The following is a 15326-nucleotide window of genomic DNA, read 5'->3' on the forward strand; positions in this document are numbered from 1 at the left end:
AGGTCTTTAGGGAGCAGAAAACTGAGTGATCTTAGTAACTGCCATGAATATATTGGGCAATTCACTGGAATGGCAATCTTGATCTTGCGTTTTCTGTGCTACAAATTTTTTACCCAGTCAAAGGGTAAACTCTCAGTTGAAGAAAATGAGAAAAGAAGACAGTGCTCCTGGATAATCAGATAATTTCCTCACCTCTGTTCTCACTTTGGGATAACAGAGGCTAAAAACAATGAAGTTAATAGCACAGGTTGGCAGTTAGGAAGACCTCTTAATTCAATTGGCAGTCTCTGCTTCAACATAATCCCTAATCACGCTATCAAGACTTTATTACTGAAAATTCCACCATTATTGTGAAAGGTAGCAAATCACTACTCCATCAAGAAATGACTGTTGAGCAACCAGGATAAAAAGGGGAGGGGACCCATCCTTATGCAACTGAAATAAATCAAATATGCAGGCCTTATAGGTTTCTGCAAAGCTACCACAACTTCACAAATGCCCCAAGTGATGTTTGATGGTGATTAGATGATGTCTTGCTACAATAACTTGGTCCAAAATAACTTGTGTCCTTATACACACATATTTGCATCAGATCACAGTCCTGTTACAAAACTATGGTTTGTGCTCATCTTGCATACCATGATCAAACTCAGGTTTGAAAAGCAAGAAAATGATTCAGACTGCCAATCTAGATATTGATGCCATACTATGGTTTGTCAAAATATTGAGAGGAAATTGCAGTGCTCAAGGGAAACAAGGGAAGTGTGAGCACAGAAATCACTCTTATAACAGCACCAATCCATGCTTTGACATTATGGGTGAACTAACACAATATTCAGCTTAACATCTGCTGCCACTTGGGTTCTAACACTGCAGCAGCAGCTGCTAGTCTCCCCCCTCACTTGCAATCATTCTTACCAGAAGTGGTGTTGCAATGAACAACTTGAACTACTTTTGCAAAATACCTGTGCCAGGTATTTTGCAAATCAAAATCACTAAGGAAACTAGGAGGAGGTAGCTAATAAGATAGGCTTGTGGGAAATGGGAGAAATCTTCTTACTGTTTTTTGAGGACTGGCAAACTAGGCATCTTACCCAAAAAATTCATAACTGAATGGGTCTCACTTCCACACTGGTTGTACTTTTAAAAAGCACAACAGTTCTTTCACAGAACAAGGTATATCATATCCCAAACTAGTTGACAGTTTCTGGAACAAAATGGTTGGAAACTGCTGGCTTAAAGCTTAGGATTGCTTTGAAATTGTGATTTTTCAAAAGAACTTTTGAACATTTTATTCCTGCAATATATTCCTACTTAACATTATAGTAAAACAACATCCGAGCTGCAGATGTGCAGTAACTCTTCAATGAACTGACAGCTTCTTTTTTAAATTCAATAGATCCTTTAAAAGTTTTCTAAATTCCATACTTGTTAGAAGCATTGTGAATATGGAATTCAGTGTATTAAGTAGATGGGAAGAATTCTAAACTCAGACCCCTGGCGAGCTAGTCAAGAGACACAATGAAATGTCAAGGGTCCTGGGATTCTCAAGAGGAGGGAAACATCAAATCAGGAGTGGGAGGGATTAAGTGAGAAAACTTTTGCTTACGTGAAAAATAGAGGACTTAGAAATACTTGGAATTAAGATTTATTATGGTGGTTATAGTAGTAAGGCAGAATATTAAGTGCTTTGTACTTGCTACTCTGAATCTCAAACAGAAAGACACCTTTTTCTTTAATACTGTCTTTGTAGCTTATACAAATGACTCTAGTCTAACTGCTACTGAAATACTATTTTATAGCTACTAAACAGTAATGCTCTTTAATGTAAGATGAGAAGCCATCGTATCATTCCATACTATTCACATAGTATGTGAAAGCTGAAATCCACAAAGAGCACTTTTTAATGAAATTTGCTTAATCCTGCCTTAAGCCATTCAAGTACAAAAAATGCACTCTTGTAAGCTAAAAATACTGTATTAGCCCCAATATGGATGAGTTTACCAAACCTTACAGTACATACCCTAGGTGAATAACTTCTGAAAGTTTAGAGAGAAAAAGGTGCTCAGTGGGAGATGAGCTTGTAAAAGGGAACCTATGAGCTGCCACTTATAGATACACATAGTTATATAACTAGGAAAAGAGAAAATTCAAATTGTATCCATGAACCTAATTTTTGAGTACTGTAGTATTAATGTAGGCAAACCTCTTTTATGTACCATTAATTTTGTTAAATCAACTTTTTCTTAATAAAATACATGAATCATATTAAAATGGCACCATGTAACTATGTAATTTGCTCACCTTAGGAGAAGCATACAGTGATACCTCTGGTTATGAACTTAATCCGTTCCGGAGGTCCGTTATTAACCTGAAACCGTTCTTAACCTGAGGTACCACTTTAGCTAATGGGGCCTCCTGCTGCCGCCAGAGTGCGATTTCTGTTCTCATCCTGGGGCAAACCTCTTAACCCGAGGTACTACTTCCGGGTTAGTGTAGTCTGTAACCCGAAGTGTTTGTAACCCGAGGTGTTTGTAACCCAAGGTACCACTGTATTTGAAAACAACAAGACTGGCTTTTAGGGAAGTAGTTTCTGCACTTCCTATGTTTAATGAGATAGTAAATCAGACTTATAGCCAGATCTGCTCCAAACCCATGTGCTAGGATGAGCATTCAGTCTGCACAAGCATTTCAGCTTGCCAGATGGACCAACACCCACACCTCCGCCCATGTATGCTGTTCTGGGGGTTCTTCTGACATACACCCACACCAGCCAATTACATGGGGCATAGGGGAAGAGTGGGAAAGAAAGTCCCGTTGCACAAGCAGAAGTTCTTGTGTAAGGCTTCTGCTGATGCTGCTCTTTAGATGAACCATACCCTCTGTGTGTATGACCTGACGACTGACTCCAACTAAGAGGTAATACCATTCAATTTTGCTTCAGTTTACTCTTTTTAAGTACTACAATGTCCAAAATTAATCTCTGGTTTTGATAAATTAAAGACAGACATGTACGTTTCTCTTTTACTTGCTTCCTACACAGCCAGTTACAAGTCAGACTTTAATTTCTAAGAACCAAAGACTAGCCATTGCTTCTATATCCTGGAATCTGAGGTGTGTAACCTGATATCTGAAGCACCAGTCTCCATTTTGGAACGCAGTCTAAGCAGATCCCATGGCTACAACATTCAGCCTACTTTTGTAACATTCTGTCTGAAAAGGAGTTCTGGAAAACTCAAAGCTTGCCTCAATTTTGTAGCATTTTAGATGATCGTAATAAACGCATTGCTCAACAGTGGATTTTTGAGTTTTTACCAAAGAATTACTTCAACATTACTTTTTTTCAAAAATCATGGGAAACTATGGTTTTTATTTTAAATGATTCATTTTTCACCAACAGAAGTTCAATATAGCTGTTTATAAAGTACAGAAAATGCAGATACTACAATCACTATTTTATAACAATATGACATACTCTGAAACTAAACGTAGTTCTGAAAAACTATGATCCACACTGCAACACTCAGGCACAGTATACCATAATACAGTGGTACCTTGGGTTAAGTACTTAATTCGTTCCAGAGGTCTGTACTTAACCTGAAACTGTTCTTAACCTGAAGCACCACTTTAGCTAATGGGGCCTCCTGCTGCTGCCGTGCCGCCGGAGCATGATTTTTATTCTCATCCTGAAGCAAAGTTCTTAAACTGAAGCACTATTTCTGGGTTAGCGGAGTCTGTAACCTGAAGCGTATGTAACCTGAAGCGTATGTAACCTGAAGCGTATGTAACCCAAGGTACCACTGTACATTACTGCCTTACGTTTTTACCACTAGAACCAGTAGAAAAATAAATTAAAAGTTCTACATTGGTATCATTCCAAGAGTAGCAAACTCTACATTGGGAGCATATGTACCATACCACTACAAAGTGCACATTACCAACACAATGCTATCAGTCAAAAAAGGAGAAGCAATATTTACATTTAAGTTGTGATTTCAAGGCCATGGATTTCATCAGGCATTTGCTTACATCCCCACTGATATGAAATAAGGTTCATTTGAATCACACTGCTTCAATTTGAGCCCTTTAAAATAAGATATTCAATCCAAAACTGTGCATACAGCAGTTTTCCAATTCCCTCTTAGAACAGTGGTTGTACATGCCAACAAGCCATCCCTAAAGCCTCTGATGCAATGCAAGCAACTGTCTTTGGAAAAACGGGTGACTGAATGTCAACCATTATTATTGCTGCACATGTATTCAGAAAGAAACAATGAAAACTATGTTTCAGGCTGTAGATGGAGCATTCTAGTACACTTGTACTTTACAAATTTAATGAAATGGTCACAGGCTAGCAGAAACATTTGTGGCATTATCTGTGCCTTTGAAAAATGTAATTAGAAAAAAATGACTATACAAAAACATTAGTACAGAGGAGGGTTTTTTATTCTGTATTGATGTTTTTGTAAAGTAATTTGTCTCTAATTATATTCAAATCTGCTAGTTTCCAAAGGTACAGCTTTCATGGCAACCTATCAAGCCAAATAGAGAGACAGTCATTATCTAAAGACATAAATATTACACACAGTGCAGTTTTACATCATTTTTCATTTACTACTACCTTTCTAAGCTCATTATCAATACATGCCCAAATACAATAATGCCAATACAGGCTTGTATCCAACACTGTCCATTCATAAGTAGAATGAACCAACCTGCACAACAGGACTTTACCTTCTTCTCTTCCCCCATGCAATATTCCATGTGCACTCAAAATATTCTCCAGATGATTGGGGGAACACTCCAAAGAAATTTGGGGAGCACACAGAGACCAATTTAAACAATGTTGGATTCCACCTGTAGTGCATGTTTGTCAAAGTTTTTCTTTTAATGAGAAAGCTGAGCCCTTAAAGGTTATAAACCCATCATTTTACCTGGTAAAAAGCCAAAACTGATTAGCATACCATCCAACCTTGATGCCATCTGAAGTTGTAATGCTTAAATTGCTTCATAATCCTCTTTATTTCTATTAAGCCTTCTTGTTTCTACGTAATACTGCCCTTTTGTTTTCTTTTGATTAAAGTAGCACTTAAAAGGTGCAGTTTTAATTCCACAGTTTAACAGCATCTATACTGAATTATCAAAACAACCTATAACATACATTATTTAAGAATTATAGTACACCTCACTGTACAGACGTGTTTGAAACTTCTTATCCTAATCTAGTTGAGAAGCTACTTTACTAGCCTTGGTGTGGAAGAGGGACAATCACCTTCGTCTGGCTCTAGACGAAGATGTATAGAATAGTGAAACCAGGAGAGCATAAAGCTGGGTTCCTATACCACTTTTCCATTGCAGTCTGCCATTATTATATGCAGTTCTAACACAGAACCTAAGTCTGAACTGATTTACCAATGATGTCTGCCATCAGCCATGGCACCAAGGGCCACTGGGAAATCACACTTCCTGCCTCTGAGGAAGACCACCAACTTGGCCCCATCCATTGACCAGTGGAGCAGCAGCTGCTCCCAAACTTGCTTTCCTCTTTCCTTCCCATTCCTTTCACAAAAACAACTCATGCTAAATATACAGGGAAAACAGAGTACAGTGGTACCTCTGGTTACGAACTTAATTCATTCCAGAGGTCTGTTCTTAACCTGAAACCATTCTTAACCTGATATACCACGTTAACTAATGGGGCCTCCCGCTGCTTTTAATTCTGCTTTTTTAAATAAAAAACAACAACACCCACCTGCATCCCCCAGAAAATCTGTTCTGGAGGAGAGCCTTCTCAACTGGTTTTCAGGGCAGGGTACTAAAGGTTGAGAGGGAGGGGGGAGTGACAATCTGCTCCCCTCCTCTGTTATTGTGCACCTCCTGATGGATCAAAAGTCCTGAACTTGTGCAAGGGCACCAAGTGAATGCAGCCAATTTTACTTTTGCTTTTGTTCCTGAAGTACCCCCTCTACAATAAAAAAAATCAGCTCTGAAAATATTAGGAAATACCAACTTAAGGAGTGGGGTGAGAGAGACAACAGCCATGATCAGACACAAGGGAAGAGAGGTCAGCAGACATTTACCAACAAAAGACTGCTATAGAAATATTGGTATGCCATGTGCATTATTCTCCTTGACTACAATATGCCACAGGAGCAAGGCAGATGGAGAAGAAAGGGTTACTGTCCTGGCAGTTATAGCAAGGTGGCAATTACAACAATATTGTTTTTAGGGCTATTCAAACCAATTAGGAATCTTATTCGGAGGGGGAGGAGGGTGGAACTAACATTGTTTCTGAGAGCAGTCTTTCTAAAACGATATTTGAGCAATGGTAACCCAGCCAGTTTTAAAACAAAATTTAATATTAGGTAGTTAAACTGCAACTTTTTAAATAAAAATGAAGACAGGAAAAAGGACCCCTTTTTAAAATAGGGAAATACAATTCTGCAGAGATGAGGCTGTTTATTAAGAATACATTCCACCTCTCCAGCCCTCTGAAGACAAACTGCAGAGCTGTGTGCAAAGCTAGACAATCTGGGCAGCCAGCCATAAAACATCACTTCTGTAGCACAGATACTGCTTTCACTCTCTTAAGCCCTCCACAGCTGTAAAATATAACAAGAGGGGCTCTGGTAACTAGCCTTTACTGTCTCAGACACTTTATGTTTCATGGGTCAAAGTTTGTGCATGGGTTGCATCTATTCTTAAAATACAAAACCACACCCAAATGAACATTCAGGAGGAATGTTATTGAAGTAAATATATTTAAAAAATAAAAATCAAGCAATCACATGCTGACATGTGGCACAGTTCATAATAGGTTTCCACAGAGAAAGCAATGGAAAAACAGGCTAGAATTATAGAAGGCTTAACGAGATTAAAGAAATAAGCAACCATTAAAAAAAATCTCATAAAATACACATTGTTTTTTACTTGAGAATGAAGCTGTTTGTGTACTTTATATTTCTGAGTGGAAATGTTTACAACTGATAAGTGTGCTTTTAACTCACAATATGGGTCAACATCCAGAATATCATGCACCCCCACACAACTTTTAGCTTTGCTCTCCAGCAGCCCTCTGTACCCACCACAATGATCACAAGTTCTCTGGAGCAGAATCCCATGAGCAATGAGAAGATGCCACCAGAAATATTTTTTTATGGTCACCTCCTTCTGCATATGCGCAACTGCTTTGTACACATAAATGGGAGCTGTCTCGATCTTAGCCAGTGCACGCATACTTTAAAGCAAGTTCCACAGCCAACAATGTAACAGTCCTTCAATTTAGAATGTTTCTGAATGGGTTGCAGGATAGAAGACAGCAGGTATGACTAATCTGTTTCCACAACTTGCTATATTTATCCTCTAAATACAAAGATTATGAACAATTGAAAGCCAGTTTTGTAATTAAATTTGTTATTGCCATAGCGTATTGCAATTCAGCAAAATATATTGGGTCTCTAATTCTTTTGACCTGGCTGATGTCTTTATAAAGCTACTGAAAACCTCTACCCATTATCACCAGAAGGTAACAGCTGATACAAAATTGGCTAGACTACATCATCACTGGGCACTTAAGAGGTTTCTTATCATTCATCTCTACTACTAAATGGCCTTATGAACTCCTTCCTGCAGCTTCAAGACAAGGGGAGAAATATTCCAAATATGACATTATCTTGTAATCTGAATTTTAAACCGGTTCTAAAAATAAACAATAAATAAAGCAAGCCAAAAATAGCTTACAAGGTAAAGAATGAGAATCCTAGTCATACAACAAAGCAACAACCTTCTATAGTTCATAATAGATGGAAAAACTTAGCAGATTAACGAATGTGTATTGATATACACATTTGAAATGATTTTGTCTGAAATATTGTAACAGATTTCAAAAAGCAAATAAATTAACATATATCCCTGTGTGAATAGAAACGGGGTGGGAGCTAAGCTTTAAGTCTGCAGTGTTCTCATAGGGACTTTCTCTAGCAATTCTTTCCATCTGAAAGCCTTCCTTTGCTGAAGTAGAAGTCTGCCCCACCCCTGACCTCCTCCTCCAGCTTGTTTTGGAAAGGAGCCAGATGACAGCATTGGGAAAAGTGCATATTTATCTCTACAAGACCAGCTGCATAGAACAACTAAATGTAATTTAAAAGTATTATCCATTCTCGCACACACGGCGGCTTTATTTTTATGCCCTTAAGATTCTGAGTGCCAAAAAAAATTCATGTTGATGTTTTAGTAGTTATACCTATAAAGGCTACATTTTTAGATTTATAAGTGTCCCAAAACTGGCAATCACTATGGCAACCATTTTGCTTATAAATAAAACCGAATTCCCTACACATGGAAATCTGTTTGCATTTTAAAATAGAAGTACAGAGAAACAGACTCAAAAATGTTTATTCTTTCCTAGATTGACTATTTTCACATACAAAAGGTTTTGTAATGCCTTCAAACAAGAGTTTGGGATACTATTTATTCTGATGATGGTGTGTTACACCTTGCTAAAATGTCTGACTAAAAGATGACAACAAAATCGCAGACAACCTCTGTTGCTGGGCATATGATTCTTCTACAGTGATCATGTGATTTTTTATGATACAATGAATATCAAAGAAATTTTATATTTAAAATAGTACAAAATGTTAAAATGTTTAATTACTATCCTAATATTGTGGCTGCCCAAGAGGGCTAATAACCATCACCAAAAGCATACATCTAGTCCAACTTCAGGAATAAATCAAGAATCACAAAAGTAATTATAAAACCCCATTCCTTCTTAGCAACAGGGCAAAATACTACTGCTAGGTGAAAGTGATTAAAGGACCTCTTCCAAACAATACATGGGGTCTAGCCTTCAGGTGGTTAGTCTGGAAATTATTTTCAAAATGAAGATCCCTTTTGCTGTTACTGTAGAATATATGTTGAAGAAGCCTAATATGAGGGTCAACACCAGGAACTACTAGCCAGTGATCTTATTAGACAAGTGTCTAATATGTTGGTCAACATATGATAAGTATATGGCCCATTTCTTTGTCTTTCATCTCTCCCACTGTATATTAGCTTTCACTACCTATTCTAGAAGAATGTGATATGCATTTCCCAAAGACATGACCAACAGTCCAAGCAGAAAAAGGATACACCATAGTTTCAGACTGATGGCTTAGGACACCTGCCCTTGATGAGCTAACACCCACAGGGCTGAAGAACAAACTAATACTGGCATACTATTTAGAAATACATGAGGTATTGAAGATTCAACAGTTAATCACACTGTGTAAGGACACAAAAATAAACCCCATGTGGATTAATATTGTGCTTTTCATCTGTAATCCTATACTCACTTCCCTTGTAGTAATCAATGTGACTGAAGTCTAAAAGTAAACATGCATAAGACTGCACTATTAAAGTGTTTTATGGCCTGCTTGTTGACATAAGAAGAGCCTTGCTATATAAGACCAAAAGCCTATCTAGTCCAGCATCCCATTTCCTAAATAACCAACCAGATACCTATGAGAAGCACACAAGCAGGACATGAGGAAGATAGCCCTCTCCCACTGTTCCCCAACAATTAGTATTCAGGGGCAATCTGCCTCTAATCCTAGAGGTAGCATATAGCCATCATGACTAGCAGCCATTGATAGCCTTACCCTTTATAAATTCATCTAGTTCCCTTTTAAAGTCATCTAAGTTGGCCATCAGCAGATCTTGTGGAAGCAAATTCTATAGCTTTAACTATGCACTGTCTGAAGAAGTGCTACCTTTTGTCTATCCTCAATTTTCCACCATTCAACTTTATAGGATGACACACACACCCCATACTTATAGTATGAGGAAGATACTTCTCAGTCCAGTTTCTCCGCACCAGCCTCCAGATAATTTTGTTTGCTACCCTTTTTGCAGCTCTACAACATCCTTTTGAGAAGCAGCAACCAAATCCGTACACAGAATGCCAAATGTGGCCACACCATATATTGTAAAGGCATGATCCCTTGCATGCAATCCGCTTTTTTCACAGCTGCCGCATACTAGGTTAAGGTTTTTCATTGCATTATTCACCATGAACTCAAGTTTCCATTCCTGTCATTTGCACATTTTCTCTTTCAGAATGCATGGATAGTGGAAAACATGTTGGGTTTTCCCACCTATGCACTGAAAGAGCTATCTTTATGAGTCCTAGTGCTCACTCAGCCCATTTCATTTTTGATCAGTGCAATAGTCAGTTTTACAATGGAAGCATCTCTGACAAGGAGTTCACAGAATGCATCATAATTGCTTTGGTTACGGCATTAGTAGGAATCTCTCTTTCATAATGTACCTTATTTACTAATCCATGCATGTCCCAGGTGACAAAAGTAGAAAGCATCATAACTTGCCACTACTAATGCTCTAGGACATCAAACGATCATCAGGTAAGTAAAAATTACATTTAAAATCTATAACCAACTAACAAAAGTTTTAAAAAAGCAACAGAAAAGGCACAAGTGGTTTTTTAAAAACAAACAAACAAAAAAGCAATAGTCTTTTCCACCTTTTCTACCAAAAGGTATCTGCAAAAGGTATTCAGAAAACTGAAAGTTACCAAATGCTTGCACAGAAAATTGATAATATCAGATAACAGGAAAATAACTGTATGAATAAAACATGCCTGTAGCTGTGAAGGGAATATTAAATATTTCTGATGCACTGTTTGGTATCAGAGTTCACAGGTATCAGTAGCCAGAAAGGGTAGAAGGAAGAGGGTGTCAGATGATGACTGGAAATTCCAATAACCAGCTATGGGGGAAAGATTAAATCATAAGCTTTACCCATTGACAAACTGTTCAACTCTATCTGGATTATGAGGCAAATTAAATAATTACTAAATGTGTATCTTGACACAAAACATAGAAAAACAAGTCAGAAGTGAGTCTCACTACGTAGAAATCATAACGATATATTATGGGCTCTTAAAAACATATCTATAGTTTATTGCAGCTGTCTTCTTCTTTCTTCCTTATGTGTTTTTATGTCTGTATTGCTAAGCGTTTATCTGCTGCATCTCAACAATTTACCCATAAAATTTGATGCATCCAATGAGGTTCACTAAAATAAGTGACAATTACTTGTTCTTATATATTCCAATTCAGCCAGGATTTTGGTTTCTCTCTCACCCACATTTCAATATCTCTAAGAAGGAGTTGATATTATAAACATGTGCCAAAATTACAATGGAACTATTGGGTGGTCACCAATGTTAATCCTATTCAGAGTAGAATCATTGAAATTAATGAACACCACTACCTTATTTACAGAGTAGATAGGTCTACCCTGACTTAGAAAACAAAACAATGGGTTGAGCCTATTACACACAGAGTTTAAATGGAGAAAAACTCTCCAACAGAGGACATTAAACTAAAATTAAAGACTGATCTTTATAAAGCGACTAACTAAAATATCTACCAAGGCGTTCTGTATTAAGTGAGCCATAGATAACATTTTCTATATTTTGAAAACATAGCAACCTTCTGTGCATTGACTACTGGACTTCCAAGTTTAAGCTTTGAAGCAAAGGAAGCAGAGGGTTTTCCAAATACTTTTAATAAAATTTGCACAGGCAGAATTTTGTACACACTGAAATCCTACTTTGACCCCGATACTTTAGTAACTGATGGTTTGCTCCATTAATCATTGCTACCATAAAAGGAAAAACTGGTGACACAAAAATATGCTAAAATATTTTACTCCAGCAAAGAACTTAATAATATAGACACAAAAGAAGCCTACATTCTAAAGAAACACTGAAAAAAAGATCCAGTCATCTTTTTATACTTGACTGTAGGCAATCAAGGATGAAGTTCAAGTTTTCTCCAGTTGGTTACATTCAATCACCTTTTCCATTCTAGCTACACTTAAACCAAGACAAATTGCCAAGGCTAATTATCACTATTTTCCAAACATTGCATCACATGGTAATGTGAGATGCTATCAACAGCATGCACACACTAAAATAATTTAAGATTAATTCTGTCCCATAATTTATTATCTTTTCCATATTTTCTCATGTGCATGATGTGGTGTGGGATTTTTTTGCAGGGACAAGGAACTACATGCAAAATATGCCTAACACTGAAGTTTTTAAAGCTGGCATCCAAGTCTATTTTAATCTTTGAATATAATAGCTTATTATTAGAAAGCACTTCATAGATCTATTATTTTACTGACTACAGCACATTTTTAAAAAAACACTACAGAAAACAGCTCTGTTCTGTACTTATTGCACGGGGAGCCGCATGCACTTAATTACTTAAAAGGTCTTTTACATTTTTAACTTTTCCTGCCTCCCAATTAAGAGAAGGGAATGGCCCTCCTCTTACCTTTGCTTCGTTTCCTTCTGGGGCTCTTTGGCAGCTTTCGACTCAGTCTCCTTGAAAAAGAACAAGTGAATATTTTGTCTGGCGTCTGGGAGTTTCACTAGCGTGCTCCTTTCTTTCTTTAATGCTTTTTCTTACAAAAAGTACCCGTATTTTTTCACGTTGAATACGAAAAAATCTCACACGGCCAAGAAAGTCAGTTGTTGGATTTTTTTTTTAATATTTATGCCCGTTCCAATAAAAAAAAACCCACCAAAAATAACCTGCCACAAAGGAGGAGGGAGGGGGTTGGGGAAACCAGACAAGAAATCAACAGTATCCAAGTAGAAGAGCTAAAAGCTCCAGTTTGATTCCAGCCCAGAGAAGTGCAGCAGATGCAGGTCCTTTTTTAAAATATCTTTTTTATTTCCAGTGAAGCAGAACTAGCAGTTATGAGTCCCCAGCTAGAGTTTTGCACACGGAATTTTGTTCTAAAATTAAATGTACGTGGTTGCAGCAAAAATGAACTGTTGGGATGTGAGAGAGCGGAAAATGTTATGCTTTCTAATTGATCAGAACGCAGCTTTTAAAAAATATGTGTTTGGGAGATTCTCAGTTTATATGGATGAGCATCTGAATATTTTGTTTTCAAAAGTGCAAATTAAAATGGAGAAAACTGTACCCATCCAGAAGTGTATAAGGGAATAGCTTAGGAAAAACAAAAAGGAGCCACGGGGGATCCAGAAGAGTCTCACATCCAAACAAGAAGTACCCAGTACGGTCTCTCTAAAAAGGGAGGAGAGACGTGGAACACAAGCAGGAAAAGGATCTAGCAGTCTCTCTCAGGCAGATCCAAGGGGGAGAGCAATCCAGGCAGTGTCTCAGAAGGCAAGGATCCACAGATGCCAGCGAAATCCACCAGCTGTGCCTTTCATATGTGGATCCAAGGAAGGGAGGTCCAGCAGTCTCTCTGATAGACAGGGATCCTAAAAGGATCCAGGAGATAAGCTTCTTGCTGACGAGGGGTTCCACCAGTCTCTCTCATGGGGATGAGAGAGCTATGCCAAACATAGGTGGATCCAGAAAAGAAGGCGAAATCCAGTCTCTTTCTTTCTCACAGGGTCAGGATCCACGGATCCCAGGGCGATCCAGCCGTTGAGTTTCTCATAAGGAGGTCCGTCAGGCTCTCTCCCAGTGGGATCCACCCAATCAGTAGCAGGATCCAGCAGGCTCGCTCGCTCGCTCTCCTTCCCCTCCACAGGGACTCGAGAGAGAGAGGTTCTCGGGGGGGGGGGGAGATACGGGGGATTTGTGGAGGCAGCAGGAGCGGCTCCTCGGACGGAGCTTTCGCTCGGAGGGGAAGGGGGTTGGGCCGCTGGCGGGACAGGCGATGCCGCCGAGCTCAGTGATGCTGCCGGGCCGGCCCCCCGCTCCTCCTCGCAGCAGTAGCAGCAGCCGCCTGCACCACCACCGCCGCCGCCTCTGTCCTCCGCTTCAGGAGCAGAGCTGCTGCCACCGCAGCCATTTTGTTACTAACTGACAAGAGCCCCGCCAGGCAGGCAGCGCGAGACCACAACGGAGCGCGGGGGGGGGGGGCAGGGAGACGCGAGAGTTACTCCCTCCTCCCCTCCCCAACCTCAAACAGGAAGTCTCGTCCGCCGCTCAAGTCACGTGGTGGTGGTGGGGGGAACAGGCATAAAAGAAAGCTCTGAGACATGCAAATGAGGCGGGAAGGAGAGCCAATGGCGTGACGGCAGGAGTCCCGCAGCTCCGCCTTTCCCTCACTCTCATCTCGTCCGCCTGAGAGCCGGAGCTGATGCCTTTCCCTGTTGCTCGCTGCGCGCTCCCCCCCCCCGCCTGCCTGCGTGCCTTTCTCCTCCGTCCATCTTGTGTGTTACCTAATCTGCACGGAGGGAGCTATCAGATACGGTCCGTCCGCGTTGCAGGTGGAAAAAAAAAAAAGCACAGGCTTGGAATGAAAATGATGGGGAATTTTGCTGTGGTAATTTTGCACGGGAAAACATAGCACTGGGGTTTGTTTCTATCATCTATCTATCTATCTATCTATCTATCTATATGCATAATACTCGACTAGCCTGCGCTTGAATTGCATCTGCTTCAGTATATTGCTGTTGTTATTTTTAGCTCTGCAGAAACCTGGCGCTGCTGTTTTGAAAGATTTTGAGGGGGGGTTACAAGTCGGCTCCTCTGAATGAAAACGAATGAATTTGCTTAGTTTTTACACAAAATTCCGCCCCCACCCGAGCATCAAATTAAAGCTTACATTGGTGCGTACAGACTGCCCTGCAAATGTCAGAGATCTGGGGGGATGCCACAGGACATGTGTCGTCTGTGTTTTTCTATGGAATTCCAACAGATCCTATGTGTACCCACCGACTGCATCATCATCTTCATAAAAAAGGACCTTAAAGCATCCCTCACAAATGTACATATTTTTAAATTACCACACAAGAGATCACATCCATGCCCATGAACGGCAGCATAATATGTAATGTAATGTTGACAGCTTTGCTGTGTGCAAAAACAGATCAATAATATTGCACTATGGCAGCAGTAATGTTCATGGTGCAGACTGTGAACATGCAGAGGTTCTGATTTGGTGGGAGCTGTGGCAGGAACCTGAATAAAAAAAATCAAGCAGATTCATAGGAAACTGCCTTCAATCCATATTTTTGTACTATGGTGGCACTGTGAAGGGTTGCATCCACACTTCTGTGCCATGGCAGCACCACAAAACAATGGCCATCGAGACAGATGTGATCTGTGATATGGCAGAATTGGAGGGGTGGCTGTGTTAAAAAACAACACCCATGCAAATTCTAAACCCAGAGTTATTGATGCAAAACAAACCAGCCCACAGTACACTTAGCTGAAGTTTCCAGACATGCAGACAAGCTTTTGTGATGTCAAAATAAAATATATGGGGGGGAGAGATAATGACAGCATGCTCCCCAACATTCTGTTATCCTGCCTGACAGC

The 15326-nt window shown here is 39.5% G+C and overlaps 1 protein-coding gene across 6 annotated transcripts in view; it reads right to left on the reverse strand.

The window, feature by feature from the left end:
• TNRC6C (trinucleotide repeat containing adaptor 6C) overlaps positions 1-13874 on the reverse strand; it is a 119992-nt gene extending 106118 nt beyond the window's left edge. For 2 of the 6 annotated variants that reach the window (XM_079965868.1, XM_079965869.1), the window contains exon 1: positions 12351-13872. The gene's annotated coding sequence lies outside the window, so the exon portion shown is untranslated. Of the gene's footprint in view, positions 1-12350 lie in introns of all 6 variants that reach the window. The other 4 variants (XM_079965870.1, XM_079965866.1, XM_079965871.1 and 1 more) reach the window with 4 other exon arrangements.
• Between the last annotated feature and the right edge of the window lie 1452 nt (positions 13875-15326).

This window comes from Podarcis cretensis (genome assembly GCF_951804945.1).
Source record: "Podarcis cretensis genome assembly, chromosome: 2".
Taxonomy (NCBI): Eukaryota; Metazoa; Chordata; class Lepidosauria; order Squamata; family Lacertidae; genus Podarcis; species Podarcis cretensis.